We start from the raw sequence: 13,163 nt of genomic DNA on the forward strand, positions 1-13,163 counted from the left end.
GTTAGGGAGGTTGTATTTTGTTATCTCACTTAATACATAGAACTTTTGAAAACACTGATGACCATCCCTAGACGTGCTTGCCCTTTCCTGGGTCAGATTCCGTCTATTTTTCTAGTCCTGTATACTTGCCCCATCTTATTGTCCCTCAGGTGAGTAAAAAATTTATTAACATACAAAAAGATAGAGAGCATACTCTAGATAACCTGTTTATCTGGAAAACTACTGATTTGGACCACACCATAAAAAAAAATCTACTTTCAAAAACATATAGGAGAAATAAGTAACTTAACATAAAATTTGGCTGATATTTCTTGTGACAGATGAAAATGTCAATGAACTGTTCATGAATTTTCCAACAGAATTACAGAGTATTTTGCTTTTAAATAGATTTTATTTTTTAAGTATGAAAATATCTTACTGCAACAGTTTTTCCCACAAGAAATACCTGCTAGGGAGAACACTGAGGAGTAGCTGAAGCTTTATCTTCTCCAGCCCATCTCAGTATTGGTACTGATATCTTCAACTTACAGATTGTCTCTTCAATTCCTAAGTCACTCCTTGATCAATCCTGAACAAGGTTTTATAAAAATATAATAGCAGGGAGGGGGGCTTTATAATGGTAGACTTAAGTAGGTATAGAATTGCTCATACAGTGGTAGGTTCTGTATCCAGGGTGCTTGGAGTAATGCTTCGGTTGTCAGGCAGAGCTGTGCTTTGGGGGAATGCAAACTTTAATGCAGATACAGTATTTACCAAGATAGTTATTTCTTTTATATGATGATTCATCCTAATACTAGCATATTGACCTCTTCTTGACCACTTTTCCACATATTCTTACTTGGCCTCCAGCCTCACTTTCAAGAGACCCAAGTTGCCTGATGTTAAAATAAGACAGGAGAAATGCAGTTGTCCAGGAAGTAGTAAAAAATATCTCTAGAGCATGTGGCAAAGTTTTCCTGGTGTGGCCCAACTCATATCCACTCTCTCTGAATTCTTAGAGTCTTCCTTATACCTAGGGAGACAATTTGCACCCTATGCTCAACATTTCCTCTTAACTTTTCTTCAGCTTCTTGAGTTCTCCACAGTATCAGAATATGGATCTATGATGCTGTTGATGGCTGGTGTTGGAGTATGGGGAAGACATTTAATGTTGTTCCAAGAAATAAATAAAACCACAGACACTTTTGGTGCAGGTCCCCAGAAATCAAGCTATTATTTCTTAAAGTTCTGCAATTTAAGTTGGTCTCAGTAGGGTGGTTCTTCTGCTCCACATGGTGACTGCTGAGCTGGAGTATTTAAGATGGCTTCTTTACACACATGTTTGGTGCCTGAGCTGGAAAGGCTGCAAGAGCTGACTGCTAGCTAGGCATTTCTCTCTCTCTCTCTACAAGGTCTCTCAACTAGGGTAGCTGGACTTTTTTACACGGTGGATCAGGGCATCAAGAGAGACCATTTCAAGAGGGCAAACCCTATTGTGAAATCACTTATTGAGCTTCTTCTGCTTGCATCATACTTGCTAATGTTCATTGACCAAATTAAGCCACACGGCCCAGCCTAGACTCAATGTGGAAAGGCTTGAATACTGAAGGTATGATTCACTGGGGGTTGCCAATCCAACAGTCTATCATATGGGGGTAATATGCTAAATTTACATGAAGTTTATAGATGAAACAAATGATTTCAAGATAAGTTTGCTTTTATGGTGGGCCAGGATTCATCTACTGCAGATGATACGTTTACTTTTTTTTCTGCTACTGAGGACTGACCAAGCCAGTTTGGTGTGCACAGCTATTAGGTTCTTGTTGGTACATCTTGGGAGTTTTAATGGTTGACAGTAATGAGGGTTAATTAATCTCTCATAACCTTGTATCAGGTTATTAGGAAAGCAAGTCTCAGACCAAATTCTGCTACTCATATAGACATTTCTGCAAGCAGGCACAAAACAATCATAAACCACTTCTGCAAGCATCATTTAGGGATATCACCTAGGGCTCCATTCCTAAGGATAAAGATTCCAGGGCTCACTAGAGTTTTACCTCATGTTTTTGAAAGTATGGGGAGTGTCTATAAAATGTTATAGTCAGTTCACATTTCCCTACTGCCACTAATTTCCCAAATGAAAGCCTCATTTTTATCAATTAACAAGCCACTAATTCCACCAATGAAAACCCAGTTCTAACATTGTGCTGATTAGGAATGCTCTTGCATTGAAGGGAGAAAATAATGACTAAAGACCTTTTAGTCATTGCCTCTAGTGTATGACTTTTCTAATAACACTTAGCTAATTATCCCCAGAATGTAGATTTCTGATTAGGGCAACATCCTGCCCCAAGAGTGTAATTGCTTCTGACATACACTGTCTATACTAAAGAATATTAAAATAAAGCATAGATACCATAACATGTGCTTTAAAGGGTGCTTTGGTAGAAAAGTTTGAGACAGTTTCACCAGAGTACAAGAAATTAGGACCTTGAGATTAAGATTTGTGGAGTCATTGCTTTTGGAGGCAACAACATCTCAGTTCTCAGGTAACTGTTTCCAAAGCTAAGTCTCAGGTACATATGAGAAGCCCATAATTTAAAGATGTATTAAAATATTTAATCTATTTATTTAATTGTATTTTTATTATCTATTTTCAATCATGCACAAAAGAAGAAGCTGTACCTATCACCCAGCTTCAGTGATTATGAATGATGACCAACTATCTCTACCCCTCTCCTCCACTTCCATCCCAGTGCATTGAAGTAAACCCCAGATATGTCATTTCATCTGTAAATACTTCACTGTATATTTCTAACAACAGGTAAGGATTCTTCTATTAGCATAATGCAATTAATACACCTAAAAATAAATAGTTCCACAATATGAAGTCAGTATTCACATTTCTTTGAATCATAAATATCTATTTATAGTTGTTTTGTTTGATATTGGATTCAAACAAGGTTCATAGATTACATTTCGTTGATATGCACCTTGGGTCCTGTATTTCCTTCTTTTTTGTTGTATATATATATTTTTATTAAAGTATAGTCAGTTTACAATGTTGTGTCAATTTCTGGTGTACAGCGTAATGCTTCAGTCATATGTGAACATACATATATTCGTCCTCATATTCTTTTTCACCGCAAGTTACTACAAAATATTGAATATAGTTCTCTATGCTATACAGTGTAAACTTGTTGCTTATCTATTTTATATATAGTAGTTAGTATCTGCAAATCTTGAACTCCCAATTTATCCCTTCCTACCCACCTCCCCCTTGTAACCATAAGTTTGTTTTCTATGTTTGTGAGTCTGTTTCTGGTTTGTAAATAAGTTTGTCTTTTTTTTTTTTTAGACTTCACATATAAGTGGTATCATATGGTATTTTTCTTTCTCTTTCTGGCTTATTTCACTTAGAATGACAGTCTCCAGGTCCATCCATGTTGCTGCAAATGGCATCATTTTATTATTTTTTGTGGCTGAATAGTATTCCATTGTATAAATATACCACAGCTTCTTTACCCAGTCATCTGTGGATGGACATTTAGGTTCTTTCAATGTCTTGGCTATTTTAACTAATGCTGCTATGAACATTGGGGTGCATGTATCTTCTCGAATTATGGTTCCCTCTGGATATATGCCTGGGAGTGGGATTGCTGGATCATATGGTAAGTCTATTTTCAGTTTTTTGAGGACTCTTCATACTATTTTCCATAATGGCTGCACCAAACTACATTCCCATCAACAGTGTAAGAGGGTTCCTTTTTCTTCACAGCCTCTCCAGCACTTATCATTTGTGGACTTTTGAATGATGACCATTCTGACTGTTGTGAGGTGACACCTCTTTGTAGTTTTGATTTGCATTTCTCTGATAATTAGCAATTTGAGCATTTTTTCATGTGCCTATTGGCCATTTGTATGTCTTCATTGGAAAAGTGTTTGTTTAGTTCTTCTGCCCATTTTTGGATTGGGTTGTTTGGTTTTTTTATTATTAAGTTGTGTGAGCTGTTTATATATTCTGGAAATTAAGCCCTTGTCAGTCTCATCTTTTGCAAACTTTTTCTCCCATTCTGTAGGTTGTCTTTTTGTTTTGCTTATGGTTTTAAGTTTAATTCAGTCCCATTTGTTTATTTTTGCTTTTATTTCTATTGCCTGGGTAGACTGCCGTAGAACATTGCTGAGATTTATGTCAGATAATATTTTGCCTATGTTTTCTTCTAGGAGGTTTATAGTGTCTCGTCTTATGTTTAAGTCTTTAAGCCATTTTGAGTTTATTTTTGTGTATGATGTGAGGGAGTGTTCTAACTTCATTGATTTATATGCAGCTGTCCAGTTCTCCCAACACCATCTGCTGAAGAGACTGTCTAAAAATACAGAAGGAACACTTCATAAATCTGCATATCATCCTTGTGCAGGGACCATGCTAATCTTTTCTGTATCATTCCAATTTTAGTATATATGCTGCTGGAGCAAGCACAGGTCCTGTATTTCTTGACATATACCTAGAACTGAGCTTCCTAATCTCAGCACTATTAACAATTTGGACTGGATAATTATTTGACTTGCGGAACTGTCCTGAGTATTGCAGGATATTTAGCAGCATCCCTGGTCTCTACCTACTATATGCCAATAGCACCAGACCCCACCCTCCCTTTCCCCACCATGTGAAAACCAAATATGTCTCTAACCATTGGCTAATGTCTCCTAGGGGCAAAACTTCCCTAGTTGGGAATAATTGATCTAGCATTCATGTTTAATATTTAAAATATTTCACAGTTGATATTGTATATTTTTTACTGGGTCATCTCAAAAAGAACAAAACAATTGGTTTTTAATTAGTGGGTCCAAGTATTGTCTACCTGATTCGTCCACGCTATAGTTTCTCATTTATCTTTCACCCAAGGATTTTAATAGTCATTGATGATCATCACCTATTTCCATTGTTTTATTAGGGATTACAGAATGGGGATTTTGTAATTTTATCATTATTTCTACATTTCCTAGCTGGGACTCTTCCATAAAGAAGAATGTTTCCTCATCAATGATTTGATTACACTGTAAATGAAGAAACACTGGTTCCTGTACTCATACCACTCCAAGGTTCAGCCTCACAAGACTGCTCTCGTTTCACATGGCAGTTTTAAGTCCCAGGTTGTCACTTGTACTTCTGGCCAACTGGCTTTAAATTGGGGGTCCCATGATCCTCTACTTGGGTTCATTCTTGAACCTAGAGTGGCTCACAGAATTCAGGGAAACACTACTTTCTAGATCACCAGTTTATTATAAAGGTACAACCCAGGAACAGCCAAATGGAAGAGACGCATAGGGCAAGGTTTGGGGAAGGGCCCAGAGCTCCCATGCACTCCTTGGGCATGCCACCTTCCCGGCATGTCTATGTGCTCACCTACCTGGGAGCTCTCCAACCACATTATTCAGGGTTTTTATGGAGGTACTGTCACATAGGTGTGATTGATTAAATCCTTGACCATTCATGATTGAACTCAATCCCCTGCCCCTCTCCCTTTGGAGTTTGGGGGTTGGAGCTGAAAGTTTCAACCCTCCAATCAGGTGGTTGGTTCCTACCAGCTCCTACCCTCCAAGTTACATCATTAGTTCCTCATTACTGTAGGTGTGGTTGAAGGGGGTTTATTATGAATAACAAAATACACTCTTTTCACACTGTCATTCAGGAAGTTACAAGGGTTTCAGGAGCTCTGTGCCAGGAACTGGTGATGAAGACCAAATGTGTATTTCTCATTATATCACAGTATTGCAGTGTACTCCCTAGTCTTTGAGCACAGATCCCTCACAGTAAAATGATCATGAAAGTCAAAAGATCCTGGCACATTACTAGAATCCATTCAGTCATTAATAATTATCCTGTCTATCAACATATTGTATGGAAATGTCTCCGAGGGAGAGCCCACTCAGGTTTACAGTCTTTTATTCAACCTTTTTTTTTTTTTTAACATTTTTTATTGATTTATAATCATTTTACAATGTTGTGTCAAATTCCAGTGTTCAGCACAATTTTTCAATCTTGTCAGGTTCTAATACAGGAGTGGTCTCAGCAATATATGTTCTTCATCGTTTTTTTCACTTAACAATGTATCTAAGAGAATATAACAGGGATTACCCACAGCAGCCCTATGGACCAGACAGTTTTTGTTTTGGGAGACTGTCCTGTGCACTATAGGATGTTTAGTAGCATCCCTTGCCTCTACTCATTAGATGCCAGTAGCACTTCTGTCTGCCATTAGACAATCAAAAATGTCTCCAGACGTTGCCAGATATCCTTTGGGAGGCAAAATCATCCCTAGCTGAGAACCAGTGCTTTATAACAATATTGAGAGCTTTCTCCTTTCTTTTTACAGCAGCATTGTACTCCATTTTGTGAATGTACTGTAGTTTATTCAAGCAGTTCCCTATAGTTGGGCATTTAGGTTGTTTCTAGTCTTTCACTATTACAAAAAAAGGCTGCAGTAAATGGTGTCATGCCTACATCATTTTACGTTTTTGCTAGTGTATTTTTGGTAGGATTCCTAGATGTAAGATTGCTGGGTCATTGGGTAAGTGTGTATGTAATCTATCCAGATATTGCCCCAATTCCCCTCCCTGGGTATTGCTCTATTGTTATTTCCTACAGCAAGGTATGGGAGAGCATGTTTTCCCATAACCTCATTGTAGAGCATATTGTTAAATATTTGGAATTTTGTCCATATATTTAAGAGGCATTTGCTTTTCTTTTTCTGTGAATTATATCATTAACTCATTTTCTATAGGTATTTCCAGCCTCTAGAATCATTAAGACCTCATTCTATATTAGAGATGTTAATACTTTATGAGTGATATATTGCAAACCTCCCTCCCTCAGTTTGTGTTTGTCTTTTGATTTTGCATATGTTATTTTTTTTAATACAAAAGTTGCTATTTTTATGTGGTTACGTTTATCCCTTTTCCTTTATTGCTTCTGGATTTTTATATTGAAGAAAATTTTCCCCATCTCCAGGTTATAAAAGAATGACCCATGTTTTCTCCTAATACGTGTGTATGTGTGTGTGTATGTATGTATTAAACATTTAGATCCATTTAATTTCTATTCTTGCATATAGTGTGAGAAACAGTTTTATTTATTTTTCTGTATAACTTAACAGCTTTCCATCAGACAGTTCATTTTTTTCTGCACTGATTTGAGATTCTGCTTTTGTAACATCCTAAACTTCCATGTTCTGTTTGGTGTGTTTTTGGATTTTCATTTCTTTTCCTGCTGCTCTATCAACTCATGTGCCTACACTGAAGTCTTTATGTTTTAATATCTACTAAGGCTGTCCTATCTGCTCCACTGTTTTGTTTTGTTTTTAGTGTTTCCTTGGATGTTCTTGCTTGTTTGTTCTTTCAAATAAAATAAATAATCAACTTATCTAGCTCTGGGGAAAGAACAATATATATTTTTATTGAGATTATGTTAAAGTCACTTAGGGAGAACTGGCATTTTCATGATGCTAAATTTTCCTATTCAGAAATACAATGTCTCTCCACGTATTCAAGCCCATCTCTGTGTCTTTCAGGAGTATTTTATAGTCTATAACTTTGACTATCATATCATGTAGAGGGTAAGGCTGTCCTTCTCCCATTCCCACACAACTTCCAAGCACATACATGTTTTGAAATGCATCCTCTCACTTTTGCAGCCGTGATCATCTAAACCCGATTCTACCTTTCTGAAAATTGGGGATGTAGGGAGAAGAATTGCATGTGGAGTGGTAAGAGTATGGGCTTTGGAGCTGGGTTGCCTTTGTTTTGAATTTGGCATCATCACTTATCAGCTCTGTGAGCATGGGCAAGTCTGCATTGGCAAAAGAGATTTTCACCTTTTATAGTAATAAGGGCCGAAAGAGAGAACATATGTAAAGCAGCTAACACAGTGCCTGGCATGAGTAAGAGCTCATTTTCAATGGTAGCTGATCCTTGTTGGCACTAAATCATCATCCCAGTAACTCTCCTGGTCATGAACAATTTCCAGTATGGGACTGAAAACCGTATCATTGGCCTTCCATGTGTTTGAAATAGGGGCTTCGTACACTGCATATGTATTTTAAAAAATAAATCCATCCATCTTCTGTCTATGTTAATTTCGTTGGTGCCTGGCAATACCATGCTGTTTTGAGGTTTTCCTTTTTTTCCCATAAGTTGGCATTTTTTTCAGACTTTCTATTTTGTCTCCTTTTTTACAAAATGCTGGAATAACCTGCAAGCTGTGGCAGAGGCTTCGCTCATCTGAACAGTGATGGATCATCTTTTCAGGAAGCCATCCATCCACAGCAGCTAACAAGAATATGGAGTGGGGCAGAAGTGGGAGGGGGTCTGAAGGTCACTTTACTTGGTTCACTGAGTACTTGCTGGGAACCCTTTTGATTGATGTTGTGGAAATTTCTGCTGACTGCATCACTATTTCAGGACAGGGTTGACTTGCATTCCTCGAGCTGATGTGTGATTTTAGTTGAGAATCAGCATTTTAAACTTTTGAAGAGCGACATTAATTGAGCAGCCACTGTCTACTGAGCACTATGCAACAGAGTTAAAAGTAAGTAGAAGAATCAGTGATGGGCTGTTCCAGACTAGGGGGTGGGGTTAGGCATGGCCCTGCTCTAGGGACATGGACCCATCTGGCTGATCGGTTTATAGACTGGAGGAAGGTGGGCTGATGAGTGCTCAGTGACCATGGTGGGTGCGGGGCTGGAAGTGCTGGTTCACCAGGGGAGAGTCATCACAGGGAAACCAAGGTCAGGAGCATGAATGAAGTTCGGATCCTTTACTGGAGAACAGGGAATGAAGTTTGGTGCTGTGGCCAACAGAGCAAGAAGAGGCAGTCTGCAGTCTGAAAAGCTTGGCTGACGCTGTGGAAACTGAGCAGATGGTGGGACAGGAGTTAGGCCAAGCTCAGAGGCAGGTAGCCAGTGTTTCTCTTGGGAGTGGGTTGTGATGACAGGGTGTGAGGTGCAGTGCCACCTTTTTCAAAGGGCAGCACAGGACTTCCTTGGAGTCAAGCCATTAAGGAGCCGTCCCTCATCTTAAAGGGACCCTGTCATCAGGGTCAAAGAGCATCGGAGGGTGGGGCGAACAGTCTCCATACACTCTAAGTGAGCCTGCTGTACACGGCAGGGACAGAACCGTAATAATAACACTAGCACCTTCATCTATTTAGTGCTGTTAATACTTTAGAGTGCTTTCTCCTCTTCTACTGCACATACATAAAGTGGTACCCTTCCCCTGTGAAGATAATACCAATGGCTTCCCATTAACTCTGTTCTTGGCGTTGTTTTTCCAGAAGTGGTTATGGGCTTGAATTTATTAAACCACACTTCCTGGTCTCCTGGTAACCTACAGGAGTTAGAGGTGTCAGAGTGAAACTATGTATTGTCTGTGTACTCACACTTCTGTGAATCTGCATACACACGTTCATTTATTCAACTAAAATTTCTTTTTTTTAATATTTCTTTTTTTTATTAAAATGTAGTCAATTTACAATGTTAGTTTCAGGTATACAGCAAAGTGATTCAGTTATACATATACATACATACATAGATATATATATGTATATTTAGTTTCTTTTCCATTATAGCTCATTACAAGAAATTGAATTAAGTTCCTTGTGCTACACAGTAGGTCCTTTGTTTATCTATTTTATATATAGTAATGTGAATCTGTTAATCCCAAACTCCTAATCTATCCCTCCCTCTACCCTGTCCCACCTGGTAACCCCAGTTTGTTTTCTTTGTCCTTGTCAACTAAAAATTCTATTGTGCACCTACTAGGTAGCAGGTAGTGCATTGGTGCTATAGATTTACAACTATCTCTCTGTAAGAGATATGTCTCTGCGTTTATTATCCTAAAATATCACCTCTTATCCAGAGGTCAGACTGATGGCAGCTTCAACCACTCAGAACATAAATTGGAAAAAGGCAATGAGAGAGGCTTGAAGGTGCAAACTGCTGAAGACTTCATTCCGCAGGAGAGACAGAACTGCCTCAGGCAGCTGCTCAGAACAACTGTGTGTATAACACGGCAGATGATCGCAGCAGGACTCACTGACCGCAGGAGAAATGATAGCTGACAGCAGAGGGAGGAGACAGACGAACTCTGGAGAGTGGAATAATTTCTTTTGACTTCTCCCTCATTCTTCAGTACAATGATCTGAGCCATTTAGTTTAGGAGGAAACAACCACAAGAGCTACAGTAAACTTTGAGAGCAGTACTGAAGTAAATAGCACCATAATTGATGTTCATAATGCTACTAGCTCAAATTTGCATAGCTTTTCTTTTTTCTTAAACACAATTCATCACATTATGTGTAACATTACATTAAGTCAACACAAAATCCCTATGGCAGCACATCAGAATCTTTATATGTGTAACTGAATCACTTTGCTGTCACCTGAAACTAACACAGTATTGTAAATCAACTATACTTCAATAATAGTAATAATAAAAGAATCACTTAGAACGTTTGTTAAAACGCAGATTGCTGGACCCCACTTGTAGAGTTTCTGATTCAGTAGATCTGTGGTGGGGCCTCCAGATCTGCCTTCTGAACAAGTTCCCGTGTGCTGCTGCTGCTGCTGCTGGCTCAGGGCCATACTTCGAGAACCACTGCCCTATAGGGTATGTTTGGCTTCTTGATTACTACTGCCTGTATTTTACATGGGAGGAAAGGGGATTCTGAGAACTTGGATGACCTAACTAAGGTCACACAGGTGGCAGCTTTCAGACTCAAATTCGGATCTTCTGAGAATAAGCTATGATGCTTTTTCAACTACATGCTGTTGTTTCAGATTTATCCCTTAAGCATTAAGGGAGGGTTTTATACATTTTAGATTTTCATCAAAATACTTGCAATTGAAAACATTGCCATTCTGGCTATTATCAAAAAAGACAAGAGATGACAAATGGTGAGGATATGGAGAAGAGGGAACTCTTGTACACTCTTGGGGGGAATGTAAATTGGTGTAGCCACTATGGAAGACAGTATGGAGATTCTTCAAAAAATTAAAAATAGAACTATCATATGATCAGCACTCTAATTTCTGTGTATATAGCCAAAGGAAATAAAATCACTATCTTGAAGAGATTTGCACCCTCCTGTTCATTGCAGCATTATACATAATAGCCAAGATATGGAAACAACCTAAGCATCCATTGATGGATGAATGGATAAAGAAAATGTTGTCTATATATATAATATTATTCAGCCATAAGAAGAAGGAAATCCTGTCATTTGTGACAACATGAAATCTTGAGTGCATTATGCTAAGTGAAATAATCAGGCAGAGAAAGACAAACACTATATGATCTCACTTATATGTGGAATCTAAAAAAGCAAAACATAGAAACAGTAGATTGCTGATTGTCAGGGGCTTGGAGGTTGGAGAAATGGTGAGACATTGTTCAAAGGGTATAAACTTCAAGTTATAAGATGAATATTTTCTGGGGATCTAATGTGTAGAATGGTTTCTACAGTTAACAATACTGTATTGTTTCCTTTAAAGTTGCTAAGAGAGGAGATCTTAAATGATCTCACCACACATACATAAAGGTAACTGTGAAGATGGATGTATTCACTAACCTTACTGTAATAATCTTTTCAAGTGTATACATATATCAGATCATCACATATCCACCTTAAACTTAGACAATATTACATGTGAATTATATCTCAATAAAACTGGAAAAAAATTGCCATTTTAGTTTATTAGAACATTTGTGTATAAGGCATATATTTGTCCTTCAGAATGCTGGATGGGTTTTTTGGTATGTCCAGCCCCTATAAAATTTAGAACATTTATTAAAAAAATTTTTTTTAATTGAAGTGTAGTTGATTTACAATATTAGTTTCAGGTGTACAGCAAAGTGATTCTGCCATACATATTATAACACTTAGAACATTTGAATTAAGAGCTAAGAAATTAAGATGAGTGGATGGAAAATGAGCACAAGGAGGAAGAGGGTTTTGGATTGATTTGGTTTTGGATTTGGGGCAAGTGAAAATCCTTTGGAAAAGAGCCATGAAAGAGAGAAAACATGAGATTTAGGAATGAGATCAGAAGGAAACTAGTATTTTAGGGGCATTTCCCTGCACAGATAATTCACCTAGAATGCTGTAATCAAATATTGACGTTGACTTCATGTTGCTCTTTTCTAGGTGGAACCTGCAGTGGTCTGTTCCAATGGAACAACCATTCTATTTCCAGGGTTGGGATGTCTGAGAAAAGTCTATTCTGTTTATGTTTCTGTGCCCATTTTCCTTCTCTATAAGTGATTTCCTCTCATCCTTTGCCCCAAGTCCTTTCTGAATCAATTAAAGACTTTTGATGAAGCCTCCTAAGAAGGAATCTCTAAAGGCATCTTAATTAAAATTCTGGATCACATCATCCACGTGGTTTCTTTTCAAGACCTCAGTGATAGTTACCTCTAGTGCAAAGAAATGACATTATTCTCTCAGGCTGTGTAAGCAGAATTCAGTCAGGAAAACAAAACCACTGTAGGTATTTTAAACATGAAGAGATTTAATACAGGGATTGAGGTGTTTACAAAACCATGAGAAAGGCTGGAAGAGTGAAAATCCTGGAGACTGCCACTAGCTTCAGGCTCACTGCTACAAAGAAGTGAAGAGTTGCTGCCACCAGGAATCAGGACCCTGCAGGGAATGTGGCTGGTGGCCTCACAGCTTCCCCCATCTCTGGTGGCTGAAATGACAAGGAAATAAAGAGACCTGTTTTAAAGACACGTCTGGGAAACTCACATATGCTAGTGTTGTCAGAAGAAGAAAAAATGTCTGCACCCTCCCTTCCACCTCCAAAATCTTGCAGGAGTGCAGTCTCATTGTTGGACCCTAAAAATGAGGTTGCACTCCTGAAAAGTTACTTGTTTGACTTGTTAAACAGGATCCACTTGGAAAGTAAAGTTTGTGTTACTATACAGATGTGGCTGTGGCCTCTTCCTTAAATTGCCAACTACGGGTGGATACATGGAGTCTTGCTGGAAGTGAAGGTCTGCACATTACCAAACCTCTGAGCCGTGAAGTCTTACTGCAGTTGTAATTTCTGGATTTGATCTTCCTTGACAGATATTAATGGCTTATTATTGATTATATTTTTAATTATAGTAAAATCTTAATTTATAGG

General features: G+C 38.1%; 1 non-coding gene across 1 annotated transcript; it reads right to left on the reverse strand.

The window, feature by feature from the left end:
- Positions 1–4,352: 4,352 nt before the first annotated feature.
- Positions 4,353–4,459, reverse strand: LOC116659427. Its single transcript, XR_004314825.1, has one exon. It is a non-coding gene; the product is annotated as a U6 spliceosomal RNA (small nuclear RNA).
- Positions 4,460–13,163: the final 8,704 nt, after the last annotated feature.

This window comes from Camelus ferus, chromosome 2 (assembly GCF_009834535.1).
Source record: "Camelus ferus isolate YT-003-E chromosome 2, BCGSAC_Cfer_1.0, whole genome shotgun sequence".
NCBI lineage: Eukaryota > Metazoa > Chordata > Mammalia > Artiodactyla > Camelidae > Camelus > Camelus ferus.